Raw genomic sequence first — 27639 nt, forward strand, 5'->3', positions numbered from 1 at the left:
AAAAAATCAAAATATAAGAGCAATTGAGATACAGTTAGGGTGGGAATAATGAGTTACACATATTGCAAGATTCCCCAAGGTTATTGGCCTTTTACCATGGTAAATTGTTCTATATAATTTGCTAAAGTCATCATAGATGATGATTTTTTCATATGATTTTTTTTTTTTTAGTCTAAGATTTTGGTAATTAAAGGATAAATGTGAATTATCTAAAAAGCTCACTTGGCCAAGAACAGACTCACTCCTTTCTTGTGGGTTTGATGTCATGGAACTTTTCATGTTGTCTGGTTATAGTTGAGAAATGAGGTCTGATAACATCATTGTGTATGTTAGATATAGTGCACTAAAGGACTAGTCTGTGAAACAGCACCACCTCGGGAAGCAGGGTCAGCAGCTTAGAAATGCTGTAAGCCTCATATCTTTCGTCTTCCATACAAAGCAAACAAAAATGTCAAAGCCTTTAAAAACCATATTTTGTGTGTGTTTGCCAAATGGCATGTTGTTTGTGTCCTTCATTCTCTGATGTGGTAGATGCTATAGAATCATTTAATGACATTTCTAGACTCTAGTCCAATCCTCTCATTAGATCAATGAGCAAAACACACCCCAGAGAGCTCAGAATATGTTTTCATGCTCTTACTATTAGTATTGTCAACTTTGGAGCTCAGATCTAAATTTCATCATTTCCAGCTTACTTTTTTTTCGCTTTGACTGTAGTTCTAAGTAAAACATAAACTTTTGAAAAGATGCATCGATTTGAAATGGGACCGTAAGTCTGAGATACCCTAGAAATATATTTTTTTCTTTCCCTGAGACAAAAGCTTTATTCCCTGGAACTGAAGTAAGTCTTTTTAACCAGCTCTAGACTAAACTGGACAAGACTTAGTGCTTTTATTCAATTCAAGGCTATGTTTCTTAAGCTGCATGACTAGCTAGAATTCTTGATAATTCCTTCACTCTGCCAGGACCAGAGTTGCTAATTTAAAATTTGTAATAATAAAGCTATCGTCAGCAGGTACTTAATATGAATCTCAAATAATTTCAGTACATTAACTTACTTTTTTTTTTTAAGACAAGTCTCACTCTGTCACCTAGGCTAGAGTGCAGTGGCATAATCATAGCTCACTACAACATCAAACTCCTGGACTTAAGTGATCCTCCTGCCTCAGGCTCCTGAATAGCTAGGACTACAAGGAAGTACCACCACACTTGGCTAATTTTTCCATTTTTTGTAGAAACAGGGTCTCCCTTTTGCTCGGGTGGGTCTTGAACTCCTGGCCTTAAGTAATCCTTCCACCTCGCCCTCTCCCCCCGCAAAAAGTGCTAGGATCATAGGCGTGAGTGATCTATTGCATCTGCATCTGAAGTTCCCAGGCTCATAATCCTGATTACAATCGTTTCAATCTTCTATTCATTTCCCTATAAGTCAGATTCCTAAATTCTGGGTGACACAGGTGAAATTTAGATAAAATCTATGATTATGTAATGAATTTCCCACATCCATCCTAGGTTGCAGGGACTATGTTGCTGAGGGTTAAATCAAGGGCTCATACAGTTTACAATAGCTATGAAGCACACACACACACACAAATCTAGAAATGTACTTGACCAAGGAGGTGAAAAATCTCTACAAGAGGACTATAAAACACTGATGAAATAAATCATAGATGACATAAACAAAGGAAAAACATCTCATGCTCACGGATTGGTAGAATCAGCATCACTTAAAATGTACATTCTGGGGCAGCTCCTGTGGCTCAAAGGAGTAGGGCACCAGCCCCATATGCTGGAGGGGGTGGGCTCAGGCCCAGCCCTGGTCAAAAACTGCAAAAAAAAAAAAAGTACATTCTGCCAAAAACAATTTATAAATTCAATGTAATTCTCATCAAAATACCAAAGTCTTACTTCACAGATCTAGAAAAAATATAATCCTAAGCTTTATTTGGAACCAAAAAAAGAGTCCAAATAGCCAAATCAATCTTAAGCAAAAAGAATAAATCTGGAGGCATCACATTACCTAAGTTCAAATTACACTACAAGGCTATAGCAACCACAACAGCATGTACTGGTATAACATTTGAGACATACAGCAATGGAACAGAATAGAGGAACCAGAAGTAAAACAATATAGTTATGATCAACTCGTCTTCAACAAAGAAGACATGCTAAGCCCAGTGGTTTATGCCTGTAATCCTAGAACTCTGGGAGGCCAAGGCTGGTGGATCGCGTGAGCTGAGAAGTTGGATAGCAGCTTGAGCAAGACCCTGTCTTGAGCGAGACCCTGTCTCTACTCAAAATAGAAAAAAAAAAAAAAAGCAAGTGTTGTGGTGAGCACCTATAGCTACTTGGAAGACTGAGGCAAAAAGTATCACTTGAGTGCAAGAGTTTGAAGTTGCAGATTGCTGTAAGCTATGAGGCCATGGCACTCTTCCCATGGTGATAGTGAGACAGTGTCTCAAAAAAAAAAAAAAAAAACCAAACAAACAAAAAACATAAGCAGAGAAGTGCCCATCGATCCATGAATGGATTAATAAATTGTGGTATATGTACACCATGGAATATTATGCAGCCTTAAAGAAAGATGGAGACTTTACCTCTTCCATGTTTACATGGATGGAGCTGGAACATATTCTTCTAATAAAGTATCTCAAGAATGGAAGAAAAAGTATCCAATGTACTCAGCCCTACTATGAAACTAATTTATGGCTTTCATATGAAAGCTATAGCCCAGTTATAACCTAAGAATATGGGGAAGGGGGAGAGGGAGGAGGAAGATGGGCAGAGGGAGGGCAATTGGTAGGATTACACCTGCGGTGCATCTTACAAGGGTACATGTGAAACTTAGTAAATGTAGAACATAATTGTCTTAACACAATAACTAAGAAAATGCCAGGAAGGCTATGTTAACCAGTGTGATGAAAATGTGTCAAACTGTTTATAAAACCAGTGTATGGTGCCCCATGATAGCATTAATGTACACAGCTATGATTTAATAATTAAAAAAACATAAGCAGACGAAAACATGCACTAGGGAAAGGATGCACTATTCTGGAAATGGTGCTAGGCATAGGGGGTAATCATATACAGAATGTACAGGACCCATATCTCTTACCATACACAAAAATTAACTCAGCATGAATTAAATATTTAGATATAAACATGTAACCATAAAAATTGTAGAAAGAAAGGAAGAAAGACTCTTCTAGACAGAGGCCTAGGCAAAGAATTTGTGATTAAGATTTCAAAGAGGAGTACAGAAGTAGCAACAAAAATAAATGAATGGATTTGATTAAATTAAAAACTTCTGCACACCAAAGGAAATAATCAATAAACAGGCAACATGCAGAATGAGAGAAAATTTTCACAAATTATACATCTGACCAAGGACTAATTTCAAAGAACTCAAACAGCAAGATAAAACCGAACAACTGGATCAAAAAGTGGGCAAAAGACATGAACAGAAAATTCAAAACAAGACAAATGGCCAACAGACACGAAAAGTTCTTCAATGTCACTCATCAACAGGGAAATGCAAATTAAATCTAAAATGATGCCCTCTTCTTCCTGTTAGAGTGGCCATTATTAAAAAGGCAAAAAGCAACAGATGCTGAGGTGGATGCAAAGATAAATGAATGCTTATCCACCATGGTGGGACTGCAAATTAATTAGTATAACCACCACAGAAAACAGGATGGAGATTTCTCAAACAGCTAAAAGTATACCTACCATTCGGTCCAGCAATCCCCCTACTGGGAATCTACCCGAAAGTAAAGGAAGCATTTTATCAAAAAGACACCTGCACTTGAATGTTTATCACAGTGCAATTCACAATTGCCAAGATACGGAATGAGCCCAAGTGACGATTAATTCATGCAATAAAGAAAATGTGACACACACACACACACACACACACACACAGTGGAGTACTACTCAGTCATAAGAAGGAATGAAATAATGTCATTTGCAGCAATGTGGATAGTCCTAGAAACCCTTAACGAAGTATCTCAGGAATGGAAAAAGAATTACTCACATGTTCTCACTAGTAAGTGATGGGTGCACGTGGGCACAAAAAGACATAAAAGACTTTTTACCCTAAGAAGGGGTAAAGGTGGAGGAGTGGGAGGAAATAAAAACTTATCTTTGGGGTACAATGAACAATTTCCTGGTGGCGGGCACGCTAAAAGCCCTACTTTTAGCAGCATAGACTGTATCTTTGTAGCAAAACCTTTTTACTGCTTTAATATCTTGATGTAAAAATAATTTTAACATCACACCACAATTATTTAGAATAATTTGAATTATTATTTATAACCATTACTATTTCAAAAATTACCAAATTTTAGATCCATCACTAATTCTTATTTAGTATCTTTTTTTTTTTTTGAGACAGAGTCTTACTATGTTGCCCTCAGTAGGGTGCTGTGGCGTCACAGCTCACAGCAACCTCAAACTCTTGGGCTTAAGCGATTCTCTTGCCTCAGCCTCCAGAGTAGCTGGGACTACAGGCACCTGCCACTATGCCCGGCTATTTTTTGGTTGCAGTTGTCATTGTTGTTTAGCAGTCCCTGGCTGGGCTCGAACCTGCCAGCTTCAGTGTATGTGGCTGGTGCCCTACTCACTGAGCCAGGGGTGTCGAGCCTTGTTTAATTAAAAGAAAATACATCACAACTGGTTTTAAGTTACTTAGATAACTGTAGTTTAAAATAATTGGTATACCTTATAATCCCACGTATTACATCTCATATAATTATAAATGTCATTTTTTATGTTTTACATTTTTTATTTTAAATTGTTATGGAAAATAAAACCTCATTATTTTGAAGAGTCCATAAGCACCAGACTCTCTGTGGCACAAAAAAGTTGAAGGTCCCTTGACAGATTCTCTACCATGCTTTGCTATTCTTCTTGTGCCACTTCAAATGTGGCACCATATCGCCTATGGGACTTCTGTGCAAGCTGTGTGGCATTGCTCCAGTCTAGGCTGGGAAATAATCTCAGACCCTAAGGACCTGTCACCTTATGGTTCAATGTCAGAAGTATGACCAGACACAGATATTTTCACCTCATCACTTTCTCTCCTTTCTTCCCATGCGGTACTTGGTGGGCATATTTACATTAAAAGATTGTGTATCTGAAATTGAAATTTAACTGGGTATCCTATATTTTACCTGTTCATCTTAGTCGTAGGAGCCGGAAGTGTCCCCATGGGTAGTTTAGCCAAAATATACAAACCTTATCAGGTGATACCAACATGCAAGTAGGACCATGTGGATTTGGATCTGGCAGCTGAAGTCTGGTAATTACCACAAGTTAGGGGTACAGGTTTGTACTGGCTGTCATTCTATTAAATTCACAATTGCTCCAACACATGTATTCAATGTGGATTAAAGTTTTTGGACCTCATTCATTGCATTATACCAAAGATTTGCTGTTACTCAGTGGTTTATAGTCATTCTCTCAGTTAAATCTCATAAAAACTCAGGGACTGGGCATTGTTTATTCAGTGTAGAGAAGAAGTTATGGGGGTTAGGGAAGTTAATAAAATTGCCTTAATACACACAGCCATTAATTGTTAAAGGCAGGGATTTAACCAGAATATGTCTGGTTCATGCTTTTTCCACAAACTACATTATTTCTCATGTCTAGTCAAAAAATGTCAGAAGTAGGCTTGGCGCCCGTAGCACAGTGGTTACAGCGCAGCCATACACACCAAAGGTGGCAGGTTTGAGCCTGGCCCAGGCCAGCTAAAGAACTGCAACAAAAAAATAGCCAGGTGTTGTGGCGGGAGCCTCCAGTCCCAGCTACTTGGGAGGCTGAGGCAAGAGAATCACTTGAGCCCAAGAGTCTGAGGTTGCTGTGAGCTGGGATGCCACAGCACTCTACTGAGGGTGACATAGTGAGACTCTGTCTCAAAAAAAAAGTCAGAAATAGAGCATATTATGCAAGGAGCGTTAGAGAATTTCATATTTAATGGAGGCAAGTAATAAGACAGAATTTAAGAATATGTACAATTGTATAGCTCCACTGGAACTAAAAACAATAAAAATAAAATTGTTTCTTTTTTTAGACATCAATGAGATGGTACTGACAAAGCAATGTTTTTCTTACAGCACCACCAGAAAATGCTATTAGTGATGTGATAAAAATTAACAACAACCAAAAAACCATACGAATTTGTTTTTAAATTAAATATGATTCAAATATCAAAAGCCCAAACATAATCATACAAGATGAAAAATCCTAACATTTGGCACGCATAATGACAGAGCAGAAATGTGGTGATTCTAAAAGAAAAGCAAATGATATACAAAAAGTAAGTAAATGCAGAGTATGGTATTTAAAGAATGAAAAACAATTGAATGGCTTTATATGCAATGTCTTCCTTCTAAATTGGAATATGAGCTCGCTCTATCTCCTCTTACGTATGTCCCTTAGAAAAACCAAAAGTATTGGTGATGAGAGATCAGAAAAACAGGGAACAATTATATTTGCTGACTACAATAGTAATAACTTTGCTTTTTAATTGAATCTTGCTATTATAGTAAACATTCTACTTTTATTTAAAAGAGAAAAATATTTCTAGAGACTAATGAAGTTTTTCAAAAAAAGATAGCATGCAACTCCAGGCAATTGCTACCGAAGTAACCTTATTGTGCACAACATAACTACTTTTCTAATGTTTGGGTATTGTCCGATGTGTGTGTGTGAATTAAACATTTTAAATAAGTGACTGGATATCTTTTTTAAAGAACAACTTATTATATCTATTCAAAAGTATTTTATTACTTTATAATAAATAAACATCTAATAATCTGACTCTACAAATTTTGGATTTTGAAAACTGCCTTTTTTTTTTTGAGACAGAGTCTCATACTCTTGGGCTTAAGCGATTCTCTTGCCTTGGGCGCCCACCACAATGCCTGGCTATTTTGTGGTTGTAGTTGGCCCAGGCTAGATTCGAACCCCACAGCTGTGGTGTATGTGGCTGCCGCTGTAGCCGCTGAGCTACAGGAGCCAAGCCTGAAAACTGCCTTTTTAAGTCCAGCAACCCTTTATAACAAGTATTTATAGTACAGTATGTTTTTTTCTTTTTGCTAATTCATGTGTGTAGTTTGTGTAGCATGTATTTTAATTTATACATAGTCATCACTGCATCACAAATAATTTGAATGAAATCATAAGGCAGTTGATGAACAGGGCAAGCTTGAAAACTATTATTACTGCACTTACATATAATTTATTACAAAGGTGTGAGTAAACAGCCAGGTGGCCTTATTTTTTATGTCTAACATCCCCCTCCTCCAAATTCTGAATGGTGGAATTTACATAAAAGATGTTTCTATATTTGTTTTGCTAAGTTTATTCTTGCTAAGTTTAAAATGTGCCAAGCATTTTCTTAAGCATTATATATGGGCCAGGACAAATAAAAGATTTAAAATAAAAAAATGATCCATCAACTTATTGATTCTCCTTTAGGATATCAAAGAATACAGTTTTCTCTTACCATGTTCTGACTCATCAGGATGTTCTTTCTTCACCACTGAGACCTCCGACTGAATGTGCATCTATTCTCCTAAATACTACTATGCCAGTTAGCTTGTGTGGAACATCAGGGAGACGGCCTGAAAAAACCACAGGCAATTTATTCAAACTCTTTAAAAAAAATTTTTTTTATTGTTGGGAATTCACTGGGGGTATAAGAAACCAGGTTAATCAAACTCTTATACACCGAATCCATGTTAACACCATTGAATAGACCCAACTCTTTACTTTCACATTCTGTGATAGACTCTGAAATTGCAATTGCATATTAATTTAAAAATTATCAAGACAGGGTATACGCTGGAATCAAAAGAAATGCATTTGCTTGAAATGCTCCCTGACATACAAAAAGAAAAAATCAGGGGTGGATCCATGGTTAGAAGCTCCACAGGTGTATTATGTGCGCTATGCCTGACAGCTCGAGACTTGTAATTTTGTTCCCTTTCCTCCTCTCTCTGCCTACCCCCTGACATTTGGCCTTTAATTTTACACAGAGGCCTTCTGTCTAATATCCCTGAAGTGTAGCTTTGTAAAGCATTTACTTGCTTGGGTCCTAGTTAAATCATTTGGTTAATTTATTTTAGCTTAGTTTTTACTTTCTCTCCATGGGTCATATCTATATGTCTATATGTCATTCTCCAAACTCCCAGCTTTTCATCCTCAAAAAATACATTTTGTTTTATTTTTCAAAATATTTTGTTGCAATGCAAAATACAACAGGAAGTCTGACCGTTAAATTCTAAACTCATCCTAGAAAAAGTGCTACACACCTTATGCCATCTGGTGACCATCGTGATATTTAGCCATGAGGTATGTAGCACTTTTTCTAGGATGAATTTGTCAAATCTAGTACAATGTCAACCCTGATGGTCATTCCAGAAAAAGAGTTCTAAAATTGCTTTGAAAGGTGGCCTAGATGCTGGCATTGGTGCATAGCTTCCCACAGGGAGTACTTCAAAGGTGACTATAGTGACATTCAGGAATGAGGTGTGTAGCACTTTTTCTAGGATGAGTTTGCAAACTTAATGGTCCAACCTAATTCCCGGGATGTCCTATTATCTCAAAATTAGGAAAACAAACAAACAAAAGCCTGTTATTTCTTCTGAGAATGTATTTTATTATTTTACTTTGTATTATTATCCATAATGAAGAAGTCTATAAATATGGAAGCATCTCACAAAAAAATACCTTATAAATTAAATTCTATCATCAATCCCTTATAGCTAGGGAGCATGACACTATGGCTATATAATGTTAGGTATCATTTTTACAGGTGAGGGATTTTAGTAATAGTTTCAGGTAGAAGCTCTGAGTCAGAATTTTTGGATCTGGCAAAGAAACTATTACTCTATTCAGGTGTGACCCTAACACCTTTGAATCCCAAGGCCTAACTCACATTATTGAATCATTGTTTCAAAGGCATGAAGTCATTCAATATTAAAAGCATTAATATTTTAGTTTTTGCCTCCCAGCTAAAATATTCTCTTACCACTGTGCATCATAAAGTCATGCTGATAAAGGGTGGACAGGTGTAGGCATATTATTCGATTCACTTATTCCTAGTTAATTACCTTTATGGTTCAAATACCAAGTGATAATAGAAAAGCATGATAAATAACTCTCCATTAAGATGCTTGGGATATTACAAAAAATGACTTGCTTTCTGCCAGCCAATTCTCAGTATATTTTTACCCCATCACAGCGCGTTGTCTCCAGAACAAAAACTAGGTATTTTTTCCTTATCCCAGCTAAACGTGATAAGCCTCAAGCATGCCGATAAAATATTTGACATATTTGTCATTTAATATGTAATTTGTAATTGACTTAATGTGTAATTTACTTTTAACTTTTCCTTTAAGAAAGTACATTTAAGATTAAATTTCTATAGACATTTTGCTTGGAAATTCATAAATTATGAAGTATAGAAAACATGTCTATTCTGTAAGATTTATTAATATTGCTAGAAAGTAACTTTAAATACTAGTGTTTGAGGCTACTTCTATTTTTGTTGGGTAGATATATTCTTAAAGTTTTCATAATGGTTTACATGAGCTTGAATTAAGGTTAATCACATTAAGTGCAAACTCCTGAAAAATTAGAATGATCTTCTTGAAGAAAGGACAGTCCTAAAATTCTGTGAATTTTTAAGGACAAAAGGTTATAATTTTTGTAATATGCAGAATATATAACCCTCCAAAGATATTCAAGTTCTAATTCCATGAACCTGTCCATATATGACATTACTTGGTAGAGGGGAATTGAAGTTTTAAATGAAATTAAGGTCTATTAGCTCTTCTTAAAATAGAGAAATTATTGTAGACTATCCAGGGAAAATCACAACAGCTTTTTGTAAGTGAAAGAGGAGTCTTAAGAGAAGAGTCAGAGAGTGACACGTGCCTATGTGACACAGTGGAGAGAGACACGATGTTACTGGCTTTGAAGATAGAGGAAGCAGTTCAAGGGCCATGAAATAAGGGTTGCCTCTAAAAGCTGGAAAAGTTATCAGATTCTCGAATCTACAGAGAACTCAAATTAATTAACAAGAAAAGAGCAAACAACACTATTTATAAGTGGGCAAGAGACTTGAACAGAAACTTCTCTGAAGATGACAGATGAATGCCCAACAAATATATGAAAAAATGACGTGGAAGACATTATTCTTAGTAAAGCATCACAAGAATGGAGAAGCATGAATCCTATGTACTCAATTTTGATATGAGGACAATTAATGACAATTATGGTTATGGGGGGGGAAACAGAAAGAGGGAAGGAGGGAGGTGGGTGGGGCCTTGGTGTGTGTCACACTTTATGGGGGCAAGACATGATTGCAAGAGGGACTTTACCTAACAATTGCAATCAGTGTAACCTGGCTTATTGTACCCTCAATGAATCCCCAACAATAAAAAAAAAAATGCTCATCTTTAATTATGAGGGAAATGCAAATTAAAACTACTCTGAGACATCACCTAACTCCAGTAAGATTAGCCCACAGCACAAAGTCCCAAATCTGCAGATGTTGGTGTGGATGTGGAAAGAAGGGAAAACTTCTATTCTGCTGGTGAGATTTCAAACTAGTACAACCTTTATGCAAAGAAGTATGGAGAATTCTAAAAGAACTAAAAGTCAACCTTCCATTTGATCCTGTAATTCTACTACTAGGTTTGTATCTAGAGGAATGAAAATCATTCTACCATAAAGATATATGCACTAGAATATTTATTGCAGCTCAATTCATGACAGTTAAGTCATGGAAGCAACCCAAATGCCCATCAACCCATGAATGGATTAACAAACTGTGGCATATGTATAACCATGGAGTGCTTACTATTCAGCCAAAGCAAAATGGAGACTTTACATCTTTTATGTTTACCTGGATGGAGTTGAAACACATTCTTCTTTGTAAAGTATCTCATGAATAGGAAAAAAATATCCAGTTTATTCAATACTAATATGAAACTAAGACATAAGCAATTACACGCCCACACGAATGATAAAAACACAAATATAATCCAGCAAGGGGGAAGGAAAAGGAGGGACAGGGGAGGAGGGAGGGCAATTGGCAGGATTTCACCTAATGTGCACAATGCCAGGGTGTTTGGCACGCCCCCCGGGTGAAGGGCTCTTTTAATTTGAACTTTACCTTGAAAGTGAGAACAATGTAACCTGAAAATTTGTAACCTCATGCTAATTTGAGATAAAATTAATTTTAAAGGCTCGGTGCCTGTGGCTCAAGTGGCTAAGGCGCCAGCCACATACACCTGAGCTGGCAGGTTCGAATCCAGCCTGAGCCCGCCAAACAAACAGCAATGACAGCTGCAACAAAAAACAGCCAGGTGTTGTGGTGGCTGCCTGTAGTCCCAGCTACTTGGGAGGCAGAGGCAGGAGAATCGCTTGAGCCCAGGAGTTAGAGGTTGCTGTGAGCTGTGATGCCACAGCACTCTACCCAGGGTGACAGCTTGAGGCTCTCTGTCTCAAAAAAAAAAAAAAAATCAATTTAAAAAGTTGGAAAAGGAAAATAAGCAGGTTCTTACCTAAAGCTTTGTAAAGGAATATAGCCTTATTGAAAACTCGATTTTACCCAATGAGGCCTGTGTCAGAGTTATGACCAGCAGAACTATAAGATAATGAATTCCTGCTGTTCTTAAGCCAACAAGTTTGTAATAATTTGCTGTATCAGCAATATAAAACTAATGCAAGTGTTTTATTCTTCAAACAGATACCATTATTCTGCTTTCTGTTTTGCACTGAGTTGGAAATATGTGCAAGGGACTTCATTTTAAGGTTATGTACAAAAGATATACTTTAGTACTTAGACCAATTTGGTACTTATTTGAGTGTTAATTACTGGAATAGGGTACAGCTGTTCTACAGGTGTTATAAGAAAACATCAGAGAGAGCGGGGCATGGTGGCTCACATTTGTAATCCCAGTGACTTGGGAGGCTTGATGCAGGAGGATTCCTTGAGCCCAGAAATTCAAGACAGACACTCCTTGGCAACAGAGTGAGACCTTCCCACTCTAAAATAAATAAATAAATACAATAAGAAAAATTTACCAGGCATGGTAGAGGAGGTCTCTAGTTTTGGCTACTCAGGAACCTGAGGCAACAGGATGGCTTGAGCCCGTGAGTTCAAGGGTGCAGCCAAGATTGCACCACTATACTTCTGCCTAGATGACAGAACAAGACATCTTGTTTCTTAAAAAATGAAATCAGAGACTTCCACTTCTGCAGAGACTTCCACTTCTGGGCAGCATATAGAAACTCTTAAAAAAAAAAAAACAATTGCTCCCATTTTAGCAGTAAGAGCAAGCTGTATGCATTAGACATGCATAATCCTCAAGCTTATTGGAGAGCTGAAGATTGAAATAAACCCAAATAGACTAAATTCCAGAAAACTCTTCTTAAAAGGAGAGGTACATGTTTGCTTTCCTCTTCACGGAGCAGTGGTAGAAGAAGACACGTGCTATATATCGAGTAAGGCGAAACCAGTCAAGTTTCTAACAAACTTTTAGTGGCTATGATTGGAAGGACATGATGGATTAGAATCCGGAGGAACTCCAGAGTGAGTCTTCCTTGACCTGCCAAAACTTTCTTTCAAACTTCTACTGAATGCAAAGAAGTAATACCTTGATGTGTGGAGACAAGGAAAGAGAGATGAGAGAGATAATACCTGAGGTGGGCAAGGCCTCCCCCAAAGACAAGGCAGTGGTCATCTGAAGGCTGAGTCGACGGCAGGAAAAATGAGGTAATTCCCTCCAAGTAACATCAGATCTTCATCAAGTAAACTGTAGCTGATTTCCATAATTTAGCTCAGGGTAAGTATACTGGGAAAAATTCCTTCAAGGCTTCAGGGCATCAAGACCTTTCAAGGTGGATTATCAACTGCAGAAGGTTGAGGGCAGGGAAGATGGGCTGAAGGAATTCCCAGTGAGCACACTACAGTAGCCCTCTGGAGACTGTGAAAGGGTTGAAATCGAACTTCTTACCCAATCAACTGACCTGAGAGAGCAGTCATATCCAATTTTGTGGTTAAATAGTATTATTTCCGTTTCTATTGCTCTTTCACATACAAGGTCTGGAATAAACATTTAAAAAACAGGAAGAAGGAAAATGACCTATGATCAACAGAGGAGATCTTCCATATACATAGGCACAGAGATGGCTCAAATGCTTTAATTATTTTTCTTTTTTAAATTTTTAAAATTATTTTTCAATGTTTTTTTTCTTTTTTTGAGACAGAGTCTCACTTTGTCACCCTTAGTAAAGTGCCATGATGTCATAGCTTGCAGCAACCTCAAACTTGGGCTAAAGCTTCAGCCTCCTGAGTAGCTGGGACTACAGGCTTCTGACACAGCCCCAGGCTACTTTTAGAGACAGAATTTCTCTCTTGCTCAGGCTGATCTCCAACTCCTGAGCACAGGCAATCTGCCTGCCTTGGCCTCCCAGAGTGCTAGGATTACAGGCATGAGCCAGTGTGCCCACCTTTGTCAATGATTTTTAAATAACTAGAAGAAGTAGATGAAAGTATCTGGTACCAAAGGAGGTTTACAAGTGTGAACAGGTATAGAAATTCACCAAAGAGATGAAAAATAGAAAAACTGGAAATCTTCATAGAACTGTAAATTATAAAATTTCACAAGAAATGGAAACTAGTAAAAAAATATGCAATACCATGAGTGAAAAAGTCACTCAATGGGGCTTAAACTCACAGCTCTTTCTCTGCACAGCTGAGGAAAAAATGAGTGCTTCGGAAAGAAAACAACAGAAATTATCTAAATCAAATATGAACCCTAAAAAAATGGAGCAGAGAACCCAATACCTCTGGCAAAATATTCATGTTCGTAGAATCTAAGAACAAGTATAGGGAACAAATGTAGCAGAAGGACTATCAGAAGAAGTTATTATTAAGAACACCTCAAAATTTATTAAACACATAAACCCACAGATTCAAGAAAATCAGAAAAACCTCAGGAAGCAAAATACAAGGAAAGCACACCTAGGCATATAATCATAAAAATTCTGAAAACCAAAAATATAGAGAGTATCTTAGAATAACCAGACACACACACACACACACACACACACCTCCAGGAGAGTGATGATAAAGATTATGACATATTTCTTATAAGAAAACAATAAAAGCCAGAAGAAACTGAAGTGGCATATTCAAAGTGTTGACTTTTTTTTTTTAATAAAAAACCATTAAAAGGGAGCATCATAAAGACAATTATATATTCAGAGCAAAAAAATGTATGGTATTCTTCTCCAGTAAACTTGTATTATAGAAAATGCTAAAATAAATTACTGTAGTCTGAATGGAAATGTACTTGATAGAAAACCACTCCACAGAAAGGAATAAAGAAAATTATAAAGGGTAAATGTGTAGATGCCTTTTAAAATTATCTTTATTTCACTCATAGTAAGCAAGAAGAATAAAATAATAAAAGAGCAAAAAATAATCAGAAAAGTAGATAACAGATAAACAATTGAGAAGATCAATGAAACCAAACATTAGTTATTTAAAGACTGATAAAATTAATCAACCCCTAACAGACCAGACCAAGAAAATAAAAGAGGTCACGTCAATTACTAATAAGTATCAAGAATAAAAAAAGATATCACTACAGATCCTAAGACATTAAAAATACAATAAGGGATTTCATAAATAACATTATGTCAATAAATGTAACAACTTAGATGAAATGAATAAATTACTTAGAAGAATACAACTTAACAAAACTGAATAAGGGAGAATGAAAAATTATAGCATTCAAGCATGCCACAAAAATAGAATTCATAATTGAAATCCTTTATGTTAGTACAATTGAGACTCATAAACCTTTACTAGTAAATTGTTTTAAACAGTAAATTTTTTTAAGCATAAAACAAAGTTTATTGAGGAAGAGAAAGATAACTTTACAGAATAAGAACGCAAAGCAGGTTATGTTCACCATAAATAGCAAATGGGCCTCCACTGCCAAGGCAATTGGGCAAAGAGGCAAGGGTTATGGCTGGCGGTGGTTCTCTTTTATACCTCCTGGATCGGGCCTACTTCGTAGTTCAGAGGTCATTTTGTAACCAGAGTTGTACTACGCCTACTGACCTCCCATGCTCCTGAGAACCAATTGTGGGGGTGTGGACCTGATGATAATTAGTCTTAAGGCTGTTCTAAGTCACCTTCAAAACTCTGTTGTACCTATTATTAGTCTAGAGAGTCTTCTATATCTGTTTGCAGTTGGCATGTTAAGTTCTGATTGGTAGATTGGTAGGATGGTCCCTCCTCCCCAGGTGTGAGCAATTGCTTGCAACAAAATTAAGGTGGGAGGCACCAAGATAGAGGCCTGGGGGCTGTACTAAACAGTAAGTTTTTTTAAATCTCCTGCAAAAACTATCATAAATTAGAGGAGAAGTGAACAATTCCTAACTCATTCCATGAGAACAGCATAATCTTGGAATCAAGATCTGACTATTCTACTTCTAGGTATTTGAAAACATACATTCACATAAAGACTTCTACTTCATAAAACAATCTTCCAAGAAGGTTTATTCATAATAAACAAAAACCTGAAACAACCCAAATTTTTACCAACAGATGAATGAATATCAGAAAAAAAGTGTTATTTTTATTCAACAAAAATGCTACTCAGCAACTGAAAGGAATGAACTACTCGTTCTAACAACAGGGATGATTCTTAACAATATCATGTTGAACAAAAGAGGCCAGACATTAAAAAGGTATGACTATGATTTTACAAGTTCTAGAACACGTTAACACTAATCTATTGTGATAGAAAGCAGAAGGTTGTTGATTACAGAAGTGGAATGTGGTGATAGCAAGGTCTGCCTAGAAAGGGACATGCAGTAACATTATGTAGTAATAAGAATGCTTTGCACTGTGCTTTTTGTGATGGTTACATGGATGTATGAAATTGACAAAATTCATCAAACTAAGTAAAATTTATCTATATTTGCTACATTACTACTCGGCAACTAAAAGGAATGAAGTATTATCTTAATTTTATCTATATTATACCCCAATTTGAAGAAAAGGCCTTCAAAAATTCAAAACACTAAGACTCTTTGGGTAATATAAAGCTGAACTGTGGGGTCCTTAAAGTTGGTCCTTAAAGGGCCAGGAAATTTAATTCTTTTGGAAAACCTCCATCAATGTTTTATAATTGTCTGTATTTGAATTTATTGGTGATTTAATACAGAATGTCTACATATTTATAAGTTCCAAGCTTTTAGTGAGTAACTTTTCTAGATTTCTGAGTATAATATCAAATCAAGAGAAAAACTGTATGCCAAAAGCACTCACAAAATTCCATGTATTGGCTTGGCGCCCGTAGCACAGTGGTTACGGCGCCAGCCACATACATCGAAGCTGGAGGGTTTGAATCCAGCCTGGGCCAATTAAACAACAATGACAACTGTAACAAAAAAAATAGCTGGGCGTTGTGGTGGGCACCTATAGTCCCAGCTACTTGGGAGGCTGAGGCAAGAGAATTGCTTAAGCCCAAGAGTTTGAGGTTGCTGTGAGCTGTGATGCCACCACACTCTACTCAGGGTGACAGCTTGAGACTCTGTCTGAAAAAAAAAATCCTTGTATTATATTAGTTTCTGAATAAATATCATTATTAGCATCCCAAGGGTAAAATCCAAAGGCAATTTTAATTGTAGTATATGCAGATTATACATTTTTGTTTTAAATTCATAAAGGAACATATATGTGCTAATTTTGTTTTATTTTAGCTTAATATAAGGTACAAATGATTGGGTTATAGTATTTGCATTTGTCACATAAGGTCTTTGTTGTGGTTGTTCCCCTCCCCCAGGAGGTGTGCCTATTAGGTGAAAGCAAACCAATCCCTTTCTTTCTGTCCCTCTTCCCTCCCCTTCCTCCCTCTCCTCTCAACTTGAATTAAATTGAGTTTTTCTCCTGTGTGGGCCTGTATAAGTTCATCTACTGACTTCATATTAGTATTGAATACATTGGATACTTGCTTTTCCATCCTTGTAAAGCTTTTGCACAGCTAAGGACACAATAACTAAAGCAAATAGACAAGTTTCAGAATGGGAAAAGATATTTGCATGTTAAAAATATGACAAAGGGTTGATAACTAGAATCTAGAGAGGAATCAAGATAATCAACAAAAAAAAAGCAAACAATCCCATCTATGGCTGTGCAAGAGACTTGACTATAACCTTCTCTAAAGAAGACAAATGACTAGAAAACACATGAAAAAAATGCTCATCATCCCTAACCATTACAGAAATGTAAATCAAAACCACCTTGAAATATCACCTGCCCCCAGTGAGAGTACCCACATCATAAACTCCCAAAGCTGTAGATGCTGGCATGGATGTGGAGAGAAGAGAACACTTTTACACTGTTGGTGGGATTGCAAACTAATATAGCCTCCTTGGGAAAAAATATGGAGAATCCTTAAAGATCTAAAAACAGACCTTCCATTTGATTCTACAAGGCCATTACTAGATATCTACCCAGAAGGGAAAACAAATCACTTTATCATAAGGACATTTGCACTAGATTATTTATAGCAGCTCAATTTACAATACCAAGATGTGGAAATAACCTAAATGCCCATCAACTCAGGAATGCTAAAATGTTTTTAAGTATACTAAAATATATACATTGCAAAGTGAATCTCTCCCTTTCTTAGTGATACTTTCTAAAAAATTCATTTTCCAAGAGTGATTAGCTTTCAAAATTTGGGTGTATTATTTCAGGCCTTGACTATGAATACAAACTGTTAGGATTCTCCTTTAAGTAAAGTAGAAAACAGGCATTTTTAAAAAGTATGTCATCTAAAAACAAGGGTTTTCTCTTGACCTTCCAAACACACAATAACAAAAACCACAAAGGCTATCCTTGTCTAAAATTGACTTCACTTTCACAATTATGCCCTGATTGGCTAAAGGGAAATGCTTAGCTAAGCTGGGAGCCACTGTAGATTTATAATGAATTCAAGAAAAAGAAGCACTGCTTTCGAGAAGTGTGCATTCTCATTAGGGCAGACAAGTAAGAAATGACTGATCCAGAGAAATAAGTTAAATACCAGAGATGAAGAATTAAGTTATCTTAACTCACTTTAGAAATCTCAGCCAATAGATATATCACTGAAGTCTAATAACAAAGCTTCTGGAGTATTCTTTGCGGATTAATGAAGTCCAGTCAGCAGTACTGACTGTTCAAAATACATGCACATGCATGAGTGGTCAACCACCTGTCACCTGGTTGCCATGAAGGTAGTATACGTTTATGAACATGGTTGACAAATCAGTGAAGTTACTTACATAAATATCTACAGATTTCTGTGATTCTACAAGGCCTGACCTGAAATGTCCACTTCGCTTTTGTGTAATTTTGTAGCTTGCTTAGGTTGTATGATAAAATATTGCACAAAATAAGAACCTCTCTCTGCTGGCTATCATGACTGTGTGACAAGTTACCACAAAATTTGGCAGCTTAAAACAATTATAAGAAAGCACTCATGGATTGTTTGTTCAGGAATTCCGATAAAGTACAGTGAGAATGGTTGGTCTGTGTTCCAAATTGCCTAGGGCCTTAGAGAGGGAGACTTCACAGTGGGCTTGAGTCAAAAAGGCTGAGGACTGAAATTATCTGGATGTCCTCACTTCCATTAATGCTGTTTGCTGCTGGCTGTGGGCTGGAACTTTTTTCTGTTGCGTCTGTTGACTGAAATACATTACCAGAGCCTTTCATGTATAGTGGACTTCCTTGGAGCATGCTCAACTCTGGGTAGTCATATTTCTTAATGACAGTTCCAACCTCCAAAAATAAATGTTCCATTGAGCATAGCACAAAGAACGTTGTTTTTAATTACTTAGCCCCAAAAGTCATGAGGTGTCACATCCACTACATTCTACTTTTTATAACCAAGACACTAAGTCCAGCACAGATTCAGGGGGACAAGATGTATATCTCATTTCTTGATGAGAGATGTGTAAATGAATGTCTCGCAAAACACACAAATTAGGGAAACTTTTCATTACAATGAGAAAAACAATTTAAACAAAAGGCTGTTTTGGTGAGAAAATTAAATTATGTAACAAAGGAGTAAAATGGAAAAGATAGTCCCCACGTAACGGGCACAAAGTAAGGGTATATGGCACACCTCCTGGGTGAAGGACTCAACTACAACTCAGGCTTTACCTTACAAACACAAGGTAACCTAATTGAATGTGCCCTCGCGTTAATCTGCAATTTCAAAATAAATTAGGTAACTAAAAGGACATATGTTAAAGTAGAGCAGTCTTAGTTCAACTACTGTGAAATTACTTTTGCACATATCCCACCAGTCAATACAAATTCCTGTATTTTCCTAGGAAAACATGTATGTTCCAAAACCAGGCTTCATCCCATTGTCAATCCCAGTGAGAGTTTAGCAGCCATCACTAAGACATCTAACATCACCCATTGTGACATTTTGATGTGTAAAGTTTGGGAAAAATTAAAAATCTTCTCAACTGGTAATTTCTTTAAGGTGTTGATATTTTATTTTTGCCATTATAAAAAGCTATGGAAATTGCCAGTATCCCATAATGTGAATTTTCCAGTTGCAGAGTGTTTATGCTTTTCTTTTCTTTTGCTTTATTTTTGAAATTCTTAGAGTGCCTGGAAACATACTATGTCTTGCGAGTTATTGAAAAAAAAGGCATAAGAGATGGTGTGTACCCACAAAATCTGTATAGTTTATGAGGAGAGAAAATAAATACATAAAAAATTGCTGTCTCTAAGCAAGGATAACATGAGATTGCCAAGTCTTCATCAGAGATAATGACATTTGCATTTGGTAAACTTCCTTCAAAGTGCTAAACCTTCTTAAATTCACACAATTGCAGATGAAAAATAACCCAATAATTACTACACAGATTCTTCTGATGCCAAGGGTAATAAGCAGATATAAAATAACTGAATTCATAATGAGTTCTCCCCTTTTTAGCAACTGGTTAATAATTTTTCTAAGTTGTATTAAATGCTTTTTATTATCTTTAAATTAACACACATGATATAATTTAAACTTATCCTTAAGTAAGTTAAATATCGTATCATGCTTTAAGCCTTACCAGAAACAAAAGTCATGGTATTACCTGTACTTAACTCAGATGGATTCAATCTATGGCTCTTATGTTTTTATATTTTGTATTTTGGTCTGTGTGTCTGCGTAGGGGGGAAAAGTGGTGGGGATGGAGTTTCCGCATATTAAAAAAAAACAAAAACACTAGCATTCCCATCACCTAGATTCACTAATTAACACTGTGCCACTAATTAGCACAACTGTGTTTAGTTTCTATTTCTCTCCAGGCATAAACATGGTTTCTGGGCTGTTAATCTATTACCCAGGCTGGAGTAATATTGTACCATTATAGCTCACTGCAGCCTCGAACTCCTAGGCTCAAACAACCTTCACACCACAGCCTCTAGAGTAGTAGCTGGGACTACAGATGTGCGCCACCATGCTGGGTTAATTTTTAATTAATTAATTAATTTATTTATTTTTAGAGACAGTGGTCTGGCTATGTTGCCCAGGCTGGTGTCTTAAACTCCTGGCTGCAAGTAACCCTCCCTCAAAAGTCTATACCTGGTAGCCGGGTGCTGTGGTGGGCACCTGTTGTCCCAGCTGCTTGGGAGGCTGAGGCAAGAGAATCGCTTAAGCCCAAGAGTTGGAGGTTGTTGTGAGCTGTGATGCCATAGCACTCTACCCAGGGTGGTAGCTTGAGACTCTGTCTCCAAAAAAAAAAAAAGTCTATACCTGGGACAGTGCACATTGTACCCCATAAATGCATTAATGTATACATGATCTATGTGTTTATGACTTAATAAAAAAAAGTGAATTTTTTTTGAGAAGGAGTCTCACTATGTCACCCTCTGTAGAGTGTCGTGACACACTGTTAGAGCTCACAGCAACCTCTAACTCTTGGGTCACTGTTGCCTTAATTCCAGCTGCACACATCAATGTATACTCCGGGTTAATACAAAAAACTCCTCTAAGCATTTCTCCTATGAAGTGATAATGATGTTACAATTTCTTAGTAGGAGCCATAAGTGGGGCATCATAGAAAGAAAGGACCCTCCTATGGCATGATGGAACAGTGGTATTGGTAGAAGGACATAGGGTGGAGCTCTGCCCCAACCATACACATAGCATCCATGGTCCCAGAAAATTTACTTCCTTGGACTGTTAAAACAGGTACCTCAAAGACTTTCTCCTTACACCAGCTAATGAAGCTCTGCAATCCCCCTGCTGCTCATCTGTGATCCAGAGGGCTTCCATTTCCTCTGATTGCTGATTGGCTGCTTTTCACCTGCAGTCTGAAAAGTTACTTCCTGCTTGTCCAGTTGGCTACACACTAGCTCTGGCCTGGGCAAACCAGCAAGCTTCTGTGCTGTTTAGTGGATTAAACTACATCTTCACCTACAAGACCTGAAACCCAGCCTTGGAGTGGAACCTTCTAAGTTTCTTCTTCCTTTGCACATTCTCCTTCAGCCAAAGAGTATCAAATAGGGTTTCTGTACAACTTATGATCCCTTTTTAATCAAAGTTCTTTTTATTTTATTTTATTTTTTTTTTTGTATTTTACCAACTATATATTTTGTTTTTTTATTGTTGGGGATTCATTGAGGGTACAACAAGCCAGGTTACACTGATTGCAATTGTTTTTCTTTAACTCACACTGTGGCTTCTGTGTCTTGATTGAGCTCAGACTGTTGTAGAGATGCTCATTACAGTGAGTACCATTGTTTCTGGGCCCTTTCCGTGGGCAAAGACAGAGAATACAAATAAGAAATTCACTGTTACCTCTAATTCAAATGCAACCCCATTTCACAGTTGTTTCTTCCTTTTCCCATAGTAATAAACTTGATCCACAGTAACATCAACACATTAATCCATTTGCACTGATACTCACAGTATGTTTATTACATCATCCTATGATACACATGATATTATTTAGAATCATTAAGTCAATACCATTAACAACAGTACAATTACTATTTAAGATTCAATATTTATTTGTAGATTTTTGTCCTTAACATATGTATAGTAAGTATTTAATCACAGTCCCAGATCAAAAAAATGAATTTATTAATGTTTCCGTGTGGTTGTGCACAGAATCAGTCTTATACAGAGTTTAGGTTCATTTACTTAAGTTTTCAAGTTTTAGGTTTGCTTAATTCCTTTTGTGGTCTCTCTGAAATGTAAAATATTCATTGGTTCCAAGTGGATTCTACTTTTTAAAGGCTTTCTAACTCTCTATCTTCCCTCTATTACACCATCAGCTATCTCAGAGACGGACTACATCCCTAATAGCGCCTTTATCTCCTCAAACATTATAATTTTGACTTTTAATATTCTTCCTTCCAGAAAACAAAATGTTCCAAACTTGTTAAAACAAAAGGTGAAGCCTAAGGAAATAGGCTCTACCTGAGATCCTGAGGCGTTATTCTCCAAATGGCTTGTGTTTAAAGCCTATTATTTGTGAAGCAATTTCTTTTTTTTTCTTTTTTTTAATTTTTATTAAATCATAGCTGTGTACATTAATATGATCATGGGGCACCATATACTTGGTTCATAGATCGTTTGACACATTTTCATCACACTAGTTAACATAGCTTTCATAGCATTTTCTTAGTTATTTTGCTAAGACCTTTACATTCCACATTTAATAGGATTCACATATACCCTTGTAAGATGCACCACAGGTGTAATCCCATTAATCCCCCTCCCTCCCCTCCCTTTCCCCCTTCTCCCTATTCTTAGGTTGTAACTGGGTTATAGCTTTCATGTGAAGGTCCTACATTAGTTTCATAATAAGGGTGAGTACATTGGGTACTTTTTCTTCCATTCTTGAGACACTTTACTAAGAAGAATATGTTCCAGCTCCATCCATGTAAACATGAAAGAGGTAAAGTCTCCATCTTTTTTAAGGCTGCATAGTATTCCATGGTGTACATATACCACAATTTATTAATCCTTTCGTGGATCGATGGGCACTTGGGCTTTTTCCATGACTTAGCAATTATGAATTGGGCTGCAATAAACATTCTGGTACAAATATCTTTGTTATGGTGTGATTTTTGGTCTTCTGGGTATATGCCCAGTAGAGGGATTACAGGATTGAATGGCAGATCTATTTTTAGATCTCTAAGTGTTCTCCATATCTCTTTCCAAAAGGAATGTATTAATTTGCATTCCCACCAGCAGAGCAAAAGTGTTCCCTTTTCTCCACATCCACGCCAACATCTCTGGTCTTGGGATTTTGTGATATAGGCTAGTCTCACTGGAGTTAGATGATATCTCAAAGTAGTTTTGATTTGCATTTCTCTGATGATTAAAGATGATGAGCATTTTTTCATATGTCTGAAGGCCATGCACCTGTCTTCTTCAGGGAAGTTTCTCTTCAAGTCCCTTGCCCAGCCTGAGATGGGATCCCTTGTTCTTTTCTTGCCAATGGGTTTGAGTTCTCTGTGGATTCTGGTTATTAAACCTTTGTCGGAGACATTACTCAAAAATAAAAACAAAGCAGGAGGAATCAGCTACCAGACCTCAGACTATACTACAAATCAATAGTGATCAAAACAGCATGGTACTGGCACAAAAACAGAGAAGTAGATGTCTGGAACAGAATAGAGAACCAAGAGATGAATCCAGCTAATTACCGTTATTTAATCTTTGACAAGCCAATTAAAAACATTCAGTGGGGAAAAGATTCCCTATTTAACAAATGGTGCTGTGTGAACTGGCTGGCAACCTGTAGAAGACTGAAAGTGGACCCACACCTCTCACCATTAACTAAGATAGACTCTCACTGGATTAAAGATTTAAACCTAAGACATGAAACTATAAAAATACTAAAAGAGAGTGCAGGGAAAACCCTTGAAGGAATTGGGTTGGGTGAGTTTTTTATGAGAAGAACCCCCCGGGCAATTGAAGCTGCTTCAAAAATACACTACTCGGACTTGATCAAACTAAAAAGCTTCTGCACAACCAAGAACACAGTAAGTAAAGCAAGCAATTTCTTTAACATAGAAAGTTTTTCAAATATCTCTGTGTCTTATTCAAAATTATTGAGATTCCAAGAAGAGTGTCAACACGTGAAATATTGGCGTACTGCAATGTGATTTATTCAAGGATTATGATTTTTACTAAGATGGTGAACAAAGTAGCTTATGAAGAATTATCTAAAAACCTAGAAAGTCATTATTTTAAAAATTATTTGCATTAAATGCTACATACTGTTTATATCAATGAAGTACTACACAGACACAAATACCCTTCTATGATACAGTGCATAATTTTTGTTTGTGTGGGTAGAGTATAAAATGTTTTGAAAGCATATGAACATTTTACATATGTTTAAAAATTAGATTAAATGAAGAAAAAAAAAAATAGCCGGGTGTTGTGGTGGGCACCTGTAGTCCCAGCTACTCGGGAGGCTGAGGCAAGAGAATCGCTTAAGCCCAGGAGTTGGAGGTTGCTGTGAGCTGTGTGATGCCATCGCACTCTACTGAGGGCCATAAAGTGAGACTCTGTCTCTACAGAAAAAAAAAAAAAATTAGATTAAATGAAAAATAGAAAAAGTCAAGCCATAAAATCACAATAAATAATAAGCAATAATAATAAAAAATAATTATTTTGTAATAATGACTCAAATGTTTGACATAAACACAATATAAAATCCACCAATTCACATTTATATATAAAAATGATGAAAGTATATCTGTATGGTGTGAGCATGTCTATCCATAAATAAGAACACATTCATATCAATACATCCATTCAATCTAAAGTGTGACATATATTTGCTGATTTTTTTCTTTGTGTTAAGTTTGCAGCATTGGTTAATAAATCCAGAGTTTTATAAATATTTATAATATGTAATGCCTTCCAAGAAGTATGTTATGTTTTGAAAAGAATAGAAAAAAATCTTGCAATGTATGTTTGATTAGGCAAAGGAGATTACATTTTATAAGAGAAATGACAATTAAGCAAATTGGTTTGATAACACTTATAAAATCATCAAAATATCATGAGGTAGCGTGATTTATAAGTGTTATACAAATCATTTAAATATTTTTTTTACCAAATTCTCAAGATCTAGTTCTTTTATTTACTCCTTTTTGTATGTTAGAACATGTTTTTTTGAAATACAATGTTCATTTCTTGTCTGGTATTATAATTAATTTCTTTTAAATGTAAATATGTACTTTTTAATATGCAATAAAAAATACATAAAAATTTAAGTATTACAGTGAAATAAATACCCAAATACACTATCCACTTAAGAACTATTAAGATCCTGTTTTTATCTCTAGGCCCTGTTTCATATCTTCATCCTGCCGCCTTGTGAGAGGTAACCACTTTTATAAATTTTGTGTTAATATCTCCCTTGTTTGTAGAATATAATCATAGTATCATGTTAATTGATACCTTTACTCTTCTTCCAAACAATTAAAAAAATTCCTAGAGTATTTTAATGTCATCAAGCCATCTTACTTAACTTTATTGTTCATTTTGATTCTGTTTGGGTTTTTTTGTTGTTGGTTTGTTTGTTTTTGAGACAGAGTCTCACTTTGTTGCCTTTGGTAGAGTGTCATGGTGCCACAGTTCACAGCAACCTCAAACTGGGCTCAAGTGATTCTCTTGCCTCAGCCTCTCAAGAGCTGAGACTATAGGCACCTGCCACAATGCCCAGCTATTTTTTTTTTATTTTCTTTCTTTTTTTTTTTTTTTTTTTTTTTTAGAGACGAGGTCTTACTCTGGCTCAGGGTGGTCTGGAACTTGTGAGCTCAGCAATCCACCTGCCTCAGCCTCCGAGAGTGCTAGGATTAGAGTTGTGAGCCATCGTGCCCAGCCTGATTCTATTTGTTTTAACATCAGACATTATTACTTTTGTTTTGCTCAGATTCTTTAATGTTTTAATTTTTTATTTTTTTTTTATTGTTGGGGAATCACTGAGGGCACAATGAGCCAGGTTACACTGGTTGCGTTTGCTGCATGAAGTCCCTCTATTAATAGTGTCCTGCCCCCAAGAGGTGTGTCACACACCATGGCTCGACACCCTCCTCCCTCCTTTCTTCTCTCCCCTCCCCTATTCCTCTCCCCCACCATGTACTAGCATCAATTGCCCTCATATCAGAATTGAGTACACTGGATTCTTGCTTCTCCATTCTTATGTTGCTTTAACTAAGAAGAATGCATTTCAACTCCATCCAAGTTAATACAAAAGATGTAATGACACCATCTTTTTTAGTGGCTGTATAGTATTCCATGGTATAAATATACCACAGCTTGTTAATCTATTTCTGGGTTGGTGGGCATTTAGGTTATTTCCACAATTTGGCAATTATAAATTGAGCTGCAATAAACAGTCTAGTGCAAATGTCCTTATGATAAAATAATTTTTTTTCCTTCTGTGTAGATGCCCAGTAATGGGATTGCAGGATCAAATTTGAGTTATTTACATATTATGAATTGGACAAAAGCTTGATAACTAGAATCTACTGAGAAATCAAATTAAGCAACAACAAAAGCCAACAATCTCTTACATCAATGGGCAAGTGAAATTACTAGGACCTTCTCTAGAGAAGACAGACAAATGGCTAAGAAGCATATGAAAAAATGCTCATTGTCCCTAATCATCAGAGAAATGCAAATCAAAACCACACTGAGATATCACCTAACCCCAGTGAGAATGGCCCACATCACAAAGACTCAAAGCTGCAGATGCTGGTGTAGTTGTGGAGAGAAGGGAACACTTTTATACTGCTGGTGGGACTGTAAACTAATACAACACTTTTGGAAGGAAGTATGGAAAATCCCTAAAGATTTTTATCTCTGGCCTGAGATTTCCCTCTTTATTGCTGCATCACAAGTTTTAGTATTTCTTTTACATAGGTCTGTGATACCAAATTCTAGTTTTAGTTTTCATTTGTTTTGTTTCCTTTACATTAGTTCGGGAAAAATGCTTTCCCTGGGTACTAATATAAGATTTAATTTAATTTTTAAAAAGAAAATTAAACAAACCATTCTATTTCCTTTTGAATTCTGTTGTAACTTATGGTAGGTCTCCCATTTGAGGGTTATCTAATTTTTGTTTTATGATTTGTAATGTTTCTTTTTGCTTTTTGTTTCACTATGATGTGTACTGACTTTTACATGTAAGAGTGTCTGTGTTAAGTGTGTGTGCATGTGTGTATGCACATATGTAGTTAATGTCGATGGAGATTTGTTGAGTTACTTGTGTCTGTTGGGCAATATCATTCATCATTTTTCGAATTATTTTAGCCATTGTCTCTTTAAATATTGCCTCTTTCCTCCTAATTCTTTCTTCTCCTTCTGATATTAACTATATATTACACATTCCTCTATGACTTCTAGCATATGTTTTGGATTTTTGTTTCACTGTAATTTATTCTAAGTATTTTTCTGACTTATCTTCATACTAATGCTCCATGTAAATATTCTGACTTGCTTCCAGTTCATTAATTCTCTCTTCAGCTCTGTTAATCTGTTTTTCAACACATACAAAATTCTTGATTTTACTTTTTCT

The sequence above is a fragment of the Nycticebus coucang genome, chromosome X (assembly GCF_027406575.1).
Source record: "Nycticebus coucang isolate mNycCou1 chromosome X, mNycCou1.pri, whole genome shotgun sequence".
Classification (NCBI taxonomy): Eukaryota; Metazoa; Chordata; class Mammalia; order Primates; family Lorisidae; genus Nycticebus; species Nycticebus coucang.